Source organism: Gastrolobium bilobum, unplaced genomic scaffold (assembly GCF_033153095.1).
Source record: "Gastrolobium bilobum isolate Gb01-03AN ecotype WA unplaced genomic scaffold, APGP_CSIRO_Gbil_v1 utg26293, whole genome shotgun sequence".
Classification (NCBI taxonomy): Eukaryota; Viridiplantae; Streptophyta; class Magnoliopsida; order Fabales; family Fabaceae; genus Gastrolobium; species Gastrolobium bilobum.
Genome location: NW_026897991.1, coordinates 128,282 through 136,095, shown reverse-complemented (window position 1 = coordinate 136,095; position 7,814 = coordinate 128,282).

Sequence of the window (7,814 nt, the reverse complement as noted above, 5' to 3'; positions counted from 1 at the left end):
ACAATCAGACTTTATATTATCAGGTCTTATACTATCAGGCATTATCTTATACTTTGCACCAAACATGCCCTTATATATATAATGGATCCAGGACAGTTGTAAAACTTTTATTCTAGCATACCAAAAAAAAAAAAAAACTTTTATTCTAATATATTATTATTGATTTTATTTAAGGGATGAATATTTTTCATATTGTAAAAGATAATTTTATCTTCTAAACACACATAAAAGTGTGTGGGGTCCATGTAAGGAGAATAGAAAAAAAAAACATAAACCTACACATATTATGTCAGTTTTTTTATAAACAAAAAAATCAGCTCAATTGATAGAATAAAACAAGGATAGTAATATGCAACTATAAAAACAAACTAGAATTAACAAATTTTTGAAGTTTGAACATACTTAAAAGGGAAAATCACTAAACCATGTCCACGTCCTAAAATATTTTTCCTTCTACTTTATAGACATTTTTTTTCTCAATTACTTCATTTTCGTTTCTATTAAAAAAAGAAAAGAAATTCTAGTATAATATTCGAACCAAATTCGTGGGTCAAAAGTTCGCGTGAAAGAATCGCCCAATACGGGTTCAATAATATTCGAACCAAATTAAATCGGTTTATACTAAAAATTAATAATAAGCTTTGACAAAAAGATTTTAACAACGTTTGTAAAAATTTTAAGAATCTATTTTACATAAAGGAAGAAACAAGGTCATAAGGATCTTACAGAGCTTCCAACATATATATTTTATATTGATCCTTTTCAAAGGCTGTATCATAGGCTTTTTGACCCTTTTGCCCCTCATTAATTAATTAATAACCAATTTGTCCCTCCCCAGAACTATCCATCATCCTGCCCCCATTTAGTCGATCAAGTTGCACTTTTAATCGACTAAATGGGCAAAATTCAGAAATCAAGAAACACGAATTTTAGTCGACTAAATATTCACCTTGATCGACTAAATGTCGAGCACTTTTAGTCGACCAAGGCCATTATTTAGTCGACTAAATATCGCGAAAAACCCTATATCCAGACCTCTCTCGGTCTCATTTGCAATATTTTCGAAATCAAAACCCCTCTTTCTCTTGTTTGTCAGCAACGGGACCTCCAATCACCCTTCCATTTCATCCCACCATCTCCAATGCATAGTAATTGTGAAATCATTGTCATTTCCCTTATTTTCTGATTTGTTTCCCCCAAATCCGAACCCAAAACCCTAAAATCCGATTCCTACCCCCAAATTCGTGTATAAGATGAGCTCAAGTCCAAACATGTATGTTACCATGATTTACTATGATGGAAAGCATTATGAAGGCCCCAACGGTGTTCAATTTGAAGGAAAAATGAAAATGTTGAAAATTAAACGTGGCACCACGTACAATGAGCTTAAGGGGAGGATTCACCAAAAATTGGGGCTACAAGGCAGCCAGTGCGTTCAACGGATGATCGCTAGGGTAGAGTCTACAGTTGGTAAGGATGCTATATTCTACATTGGTAATGATATATGTGACAATGAAGATGTGGAATGTGTCATAGATGCAATTGTGGACCGAAAATTTCAAAACTTTATTGAGATATATGTTGAAATAGACTGTGGTCAATCTTCATCTGCACCTATGCATGAAAGAAGTCAAAGTCAAGAAGACAGAGTCGTCGATTTATCTGCTCCTGCACCTGTCTTAAGTCAGATAACACTGAGGGAAATAGACGATGAGGATGAGCATGACGAGGATATGGACAGTGAAGACGATGGTGAACCCGAGAGTGTTATTCCGCTGGGTGACAGCTCAGATATCATGTCGTACCTTCTTACGCCTCTCATTTCCCACGTTACTCGATCTTCTACGCTCAGCCATGGGAACTATAATAACCCTCACTAGTAATTGTGGATTTAATATTGAAGAATAATTAGAAGTAAAAGAAATAAAGTCACCTTTGGTGAAAAAAAGAGTTAAAATGACAGTTAAGGGATAAAAATGCGGGTAAATAAAGTTATCCAAAAAGTGAAAATAAAATAGAAACGTGACTAGAAAAATATTCTAGTCTATTGGGTAAAGTTTGGTAATGAATGAAGGTGGGTAGATAGATGAACTTATACCCGCTGGTATAATGAACTTGCTTAAGTGACTAGGGAGTCACTATTCCCATTCTCATTTCGTGACTTATACGGGAGGCAGAGACAGAGAGCATGAAAATGAAGAAAAGAAAAGGATTTTGATGGAAATCTTCCAAAATTCATAACTTGAGCTAGAGACCTCCAAATCACTTCGTTCCAAAGCCAAACTTGTGAGAAATTTCGAGAGGAATCCATTGGTACTAGTATTTCTGGGTGGGTTTCACTGTAGAGAGAGATCTCCTCCTCCAAAGATTTCGAATTTCATGAAAAAGATGGATTTTGATGGAGCTTGAGGCCATGGGAGCTTAGATACTCATCTCTCCTTTGTTTTAGAGTGCATTGTGGTAAGAAATTCCCTTCCTTTTCATGTTTTTATGAAGACTGAATTTATGGTTTCATTTTGAAAATTTGGTTTGATTGAGCATGTTAGAGCTTGATTCAGGTTTAGCTCATGTTGAGAAAAGTGTTTATATGAGAATTTTAACGGTGAAAATGTATCTGAAAAATTAATGATACCATATTTTTGAATAGTGTTGTATACGTGATAGTGACTTATACATGAATAGTATTGTAGAGATGAACAGTACCGAAGTACCGTATATATATATGAATTAATGAATCTTGAATTAGAGGTGTGTGATAAGCTTGAATTTGATGGACTAAAGCATTGGAATCATGAAGTTGGCATGAATTCCTTTATGTGCCTCTTAGCCATTTACAAAGGAAGTATGTGCTATGAGTTACTGTTTTACAAATCGAGCATACTTTTATGCGTGGAATAATATTCTAAGGTGTATGGACCTTCGCTTTGGTGAAATAAAAAAGAAAATAAGGTAGCTCCTTTGTATGACCTTAAAATGAGTTTTAGCCATTTTCAAAGGAGGTATATGTTCGGAGATATTATTTCGCAAAGTGAGAACACTTATATGCGTAAAATAATTTATATAGGTGGCTAAGCTTGGGTTTAGGCACTAGACAGAGAGAAATCTTATAGCTCCATTGTAATGGGCATTCTGCCTTAAGTTGGGACTATCCTAAGACTAAGTGAATGTGTGAAATTTTGTGGGGATTTATTGAACAAAGAACCACCCACTCATGACTTAATATGATTAAGTAAAAAGAAAATAAACAATAAAGTGTGTGTCTTGTATATTTACATGGCATTATATCATTTTATTGAGTTTTGTGTTGAATTCCTTCTCTAGGTATACCCAGGGACTGTGAACGTTTGGATTCTCGTGGAGCATGATAAGTAGCTTGTTCTTCAAGTAAGCAAATTGTAAAGCTCCAAGAGGTAAGCTCTATGTTTATGGGGTTCGCTCCTACTTTGTGTTCCGCCATAGTGTACGGACTGTGGTCAGGTTGTATGATATGTATGAGATATATGATATAGATGCATTCATATAGAGCTATATGATAATATGATATGTTTTGTTTTGATGTATTTACTTTGATATGTGTTAATATGATATGTTTTATTATGATATGACTTCTGTAATATGATTTCTGTAACAATATCTGGCCATTGATTGTATAGTACCCGGATGTTCGCTTTGGGGTCCTCCCTCGGGACTGATGGTGTACGCCTTTGATATGTTCTGATTTCGCTTTGGGGTCCTCCCACGGGAACACGTGCGTTGATTTCCGCTTGGGGTCCTCCCTTGGGAATGACTGCGTACGCCTCTGATATGTTGTGGTTCCGCTTTGGGGTCCTCCCTCGGGAACACGTGCGTTGATTTCAGCTTGGGGTCCTCCCTTGGGAATGACTGCGTACGCCTCTGATATATTCTGGTTCCGCTTTGGGGTATTCCCTCGGGAACACGTGCGTTGATTTCCGCTTGGGGTCCTCCCTTGGGAATGACTGCATACGCCTCTGATATGTTCGGTTCCGCTTTGGGGTCCTCCCTCGGGAACACGTGCGTTGATTTCCGCTTGGGGTCCTCCCTTGGGAATGACTGCGTACGCCTCTGATATGTTCTGGTTCCGCTTGGGGTCCTCCCTTGGGAACACGTGCGGTGATTTCCGCTTGGGGTCCTCCCTTGGGAATATCTGCGTACGTTTCTGATAAGATGTGTATATGTTTAGTTTAGTTATGATATTTGATTATATAACATGTTTTATGGGATATGTATGATGATTTTGTAAATGATATTTGTTACGTACGTTGATTTCCGCTTGGGGTCATCCCTTGGGAACGATTACGTACGTCTCTGATATAACACGTTTTGTTCTGATGTGAGTATTGTGATGATTTTTGTAAAAGATATTTGTTACGTGCGTTGATTTTCGCTTGGGGTCATCCCTTGGGAATGACTGCGTTTGTCTTTGATAAGATATGTATATATGCTTTGTTCAGTTATGATAATTGCTTATATGATGTTTTGTATATTATGTATCTGATTGTCATGCAGGAAGTGAGCCCAGGATATGGAGGGTTTTCCATAAACCTGGAGTTTACTAGAGATTCGTCTCTAACCCCGTTTGGGGATATGATTTCAGGAACACAGTTAATTGAAGAGCCTCATGGGACAAGGACACTAACCGTGGCTAGAGGTACTAGTATGAGGATGTGGAGTTCTGGGTGGTCGGATGCTACTATTTGTTTTAGACGTATTTTTGGAAAAGATGTATTGTCGCATAATGTTCATATTCGATACATTTACATTTATGTATTCAGGCATGATGATATGACTATGTAGTATTCAGTTATGTTATGTATTGGATTGCATGCTATTAGATTTGTGGCACGGAGCCAAGTTCAGCATGCGCCCATAGATGGGTATCTGAGTATATTTGCATGACTGGTACTTCTGGAAATATATATTGTTTAAACTGTCTATCAGGAACTCTTGAGAGTGGGATTGGAAAATCCCCAGTTGTCCGATTTACAGAGGTTACTCTGTCCGATTTTCGTCTCCGTAAAATAAGAATTAAATTAGAAGAAGTATGCAATGTGATATGTCATGTGAAAAAGGATTAAAGAAAAAGAAAAAGTTAGTTTGTATTTTCGTAAGTTAAGTCTTCCGCTGTTTTTGTTAAGTATCATATGCATGTTAATTGAACCGGCTCGAGGCTGGGGATGTTACAAGAACAAGGGTACCTACAATGCAAGTGGAAACAATATCAATGGACAATAACAATATCAAAAAATTTTAAAATTCAACATAAAAAACTAAACCCTAACCCTATGTCATAAAACATAAAACAAACCCTAAACCCAATAAAAAACAGCAACCCAAACCCTCAACCCTACACCCCAACCAAAACAGCAGCCCTAACCATAAACCCTAAACACTAAACCCTAACCCTAACCCTAACAAGAAAACCAATCCTATACCCTAAAATAAAAACAGAAACCCTTAACCTACACCCCAACCAAAACAGCAGCCCTTCCCCTAACCCTAACCCTAACCCTAACCCTAAGCTACCACATCAACCCTAGTCCATTACCCACACATCAAACTCAACACCATACCCCTAACCTAAAGCCACAAAACCGCAAACAACCTTCTATCATAAACAAGAAATTTAAAATAACAGAAACCAAAGCATGGAGAAAAAAAAAAACCTAAACCTAAAAGCAAATGCAGTCAAAAAACGTTACCTACAATGTCAATTTCGCAAGTTGTGAACCAATGATGCTTCAATCGGACCTTCAAGGGATGAGATTCGAACTTGGTTGAGGAGAAGGGTTCTTGGAGTGGCCTTAGTCGACTAGGGTTTCAAAATAACCCCCATTGCAAAATGGGGGGGTTTTAAAAAACTTGGTCCGCGATATTTAGTCGACTAAATAATGGCCTTAGTCGACTAAAAGTGCTCGACATTTAGTTGATCAAGGTGAATATTTAGTCGACTAAAATTCGTGTTTCTTGATTTCTGAATCTTTCCCATTTAGTCGATTAAAAGTGCAACTTGATCGACTAAATGGGGACAGGATGGTGGATAGTTCTGGGGGAGGGACAAATTGGTTATTAATTAATTAATGAGGGGCAAAAGGGTCAAAAAGCCCTGTATCATATCTCCCATTTTAGTATAAAATACACCGCAATTATAGACTTGGGTTTTTTGCTTTTTGTCAACAAGTCGGTCTTTTTCTTGAAGAGTCAGTATATTAACCTTAATTTGTGGTTTCAGTTTACTATTCCTTGACTTAACCCGTTTGTTTGGGTTTCTAAAAAAAAGTAACTTTTTTTTATTTTAGAAATATTTTTTTTATAAAAATTAAGGTTATTTATATTTTTATAAAAATATTTAGTTTTTTTTTAAAAAAAAATGACTTTTGACTTATGCTTTTTTTAAGTTAAAATTTTTAGCTTCTAAAAAAAGTAATTTTTAGCTTTTTTTTACTTATACTTTTTGTAAAAGCAGAAATTCCAACGAACTTAAAGTAAGAAGTACTTTTTTTCTTAAAAAAAAAGTCAATGTTTAGTGAAAAAAAAAAGTCAATCCAAAGGAGCCATTGCTCTTTTCTGTGAGGATGAAGATTTAACTTGCACATTTGCATGAGCATTTATAAACAATTTCAAATTATATTAATTTATAAAATTGATTTTTTTTTTAATTTCTCCATTGATTTGTTGATTATTCAATTAATTCACTTGAGTAAGTCTACAAGGGGGTAAAATTTTTCCTACTAATTTTTAACAAAATTGCATATCCAGACTCAAACTCAACATCACTAATTAAAATAAAATAAATTTGTACCAAATAATTCGTAGTAGATAAAATTGATTTTAATTAAAAGTGAATTTGAAATGAAACAATTTATATTTAAATATATTTATCTTGAACCTTGAATTTGTCAACGGAAAATCAAGTCAGTCTTGGTTTAGACCAAAACCAAGTTTGGGATAAGAATTAAGTTTGAAACGTGCTTTATGTAACCAAACAATATACTTTCTTCGTCAATATCCCGTTTGATATCCAAAATGCATGTTTTGGGTGGTTTAAACTTCCTTCCAAACACACCATTATTCGATTGATGAATTAAGAGTAAATTTGATCGAGTCCCTAACAAAATATCACGATTCTCATTTTTGTTCTTTACAAAAAAAAAAAATAGAATCAAGATCTCTAAAAAATTCAAAATGAATTTATTTAGTTGAAATCATAGTTCATCATAAATGTAAAAAGACTCACATTATTCTTTCAAAAATATTAAAATGAGTTCATTTTGAATTTCATAAGAATTACAAGACTAATTTTTTTTTTTTTTGTAAAGAACTAAATGGAAGTCATATTTTATTTTTTAGGGATCCAAAACCACTCTATTTTTACTCCATGGAAAAGTTAGTGTCTACCCTGAATTGTCCTCCAATGTCGAGACGTATACCAAACTGATTCTAGGCGTAAATCTTCCAACCACAAAAGACTCTTGAAGCATCGCATCTGCTGCTGTTGCCATTGGAATATTATTGTTAGGAGTGTTAGTGTTAATAGAGTAGAAGTCCCACATTGAGTGTGTCTCTTTGTATTCTTCAATTGGTTTGCTATATAATAGCACCAATGTTGTGTAGTTTAATACAACAAGGATTACTATCATTTCCTCTTGTATCTATGAGATTTAACATGGTATCTAGAGCCTAACAAGAGGAATCTTAATCCGTTTAACTTAGATATATTTTCCATAATTTCAATATGGTTATAGAGAGATATCACCCTCCTTGAGGGATTCCCGTTGCTATTTCTTTTTCGGATT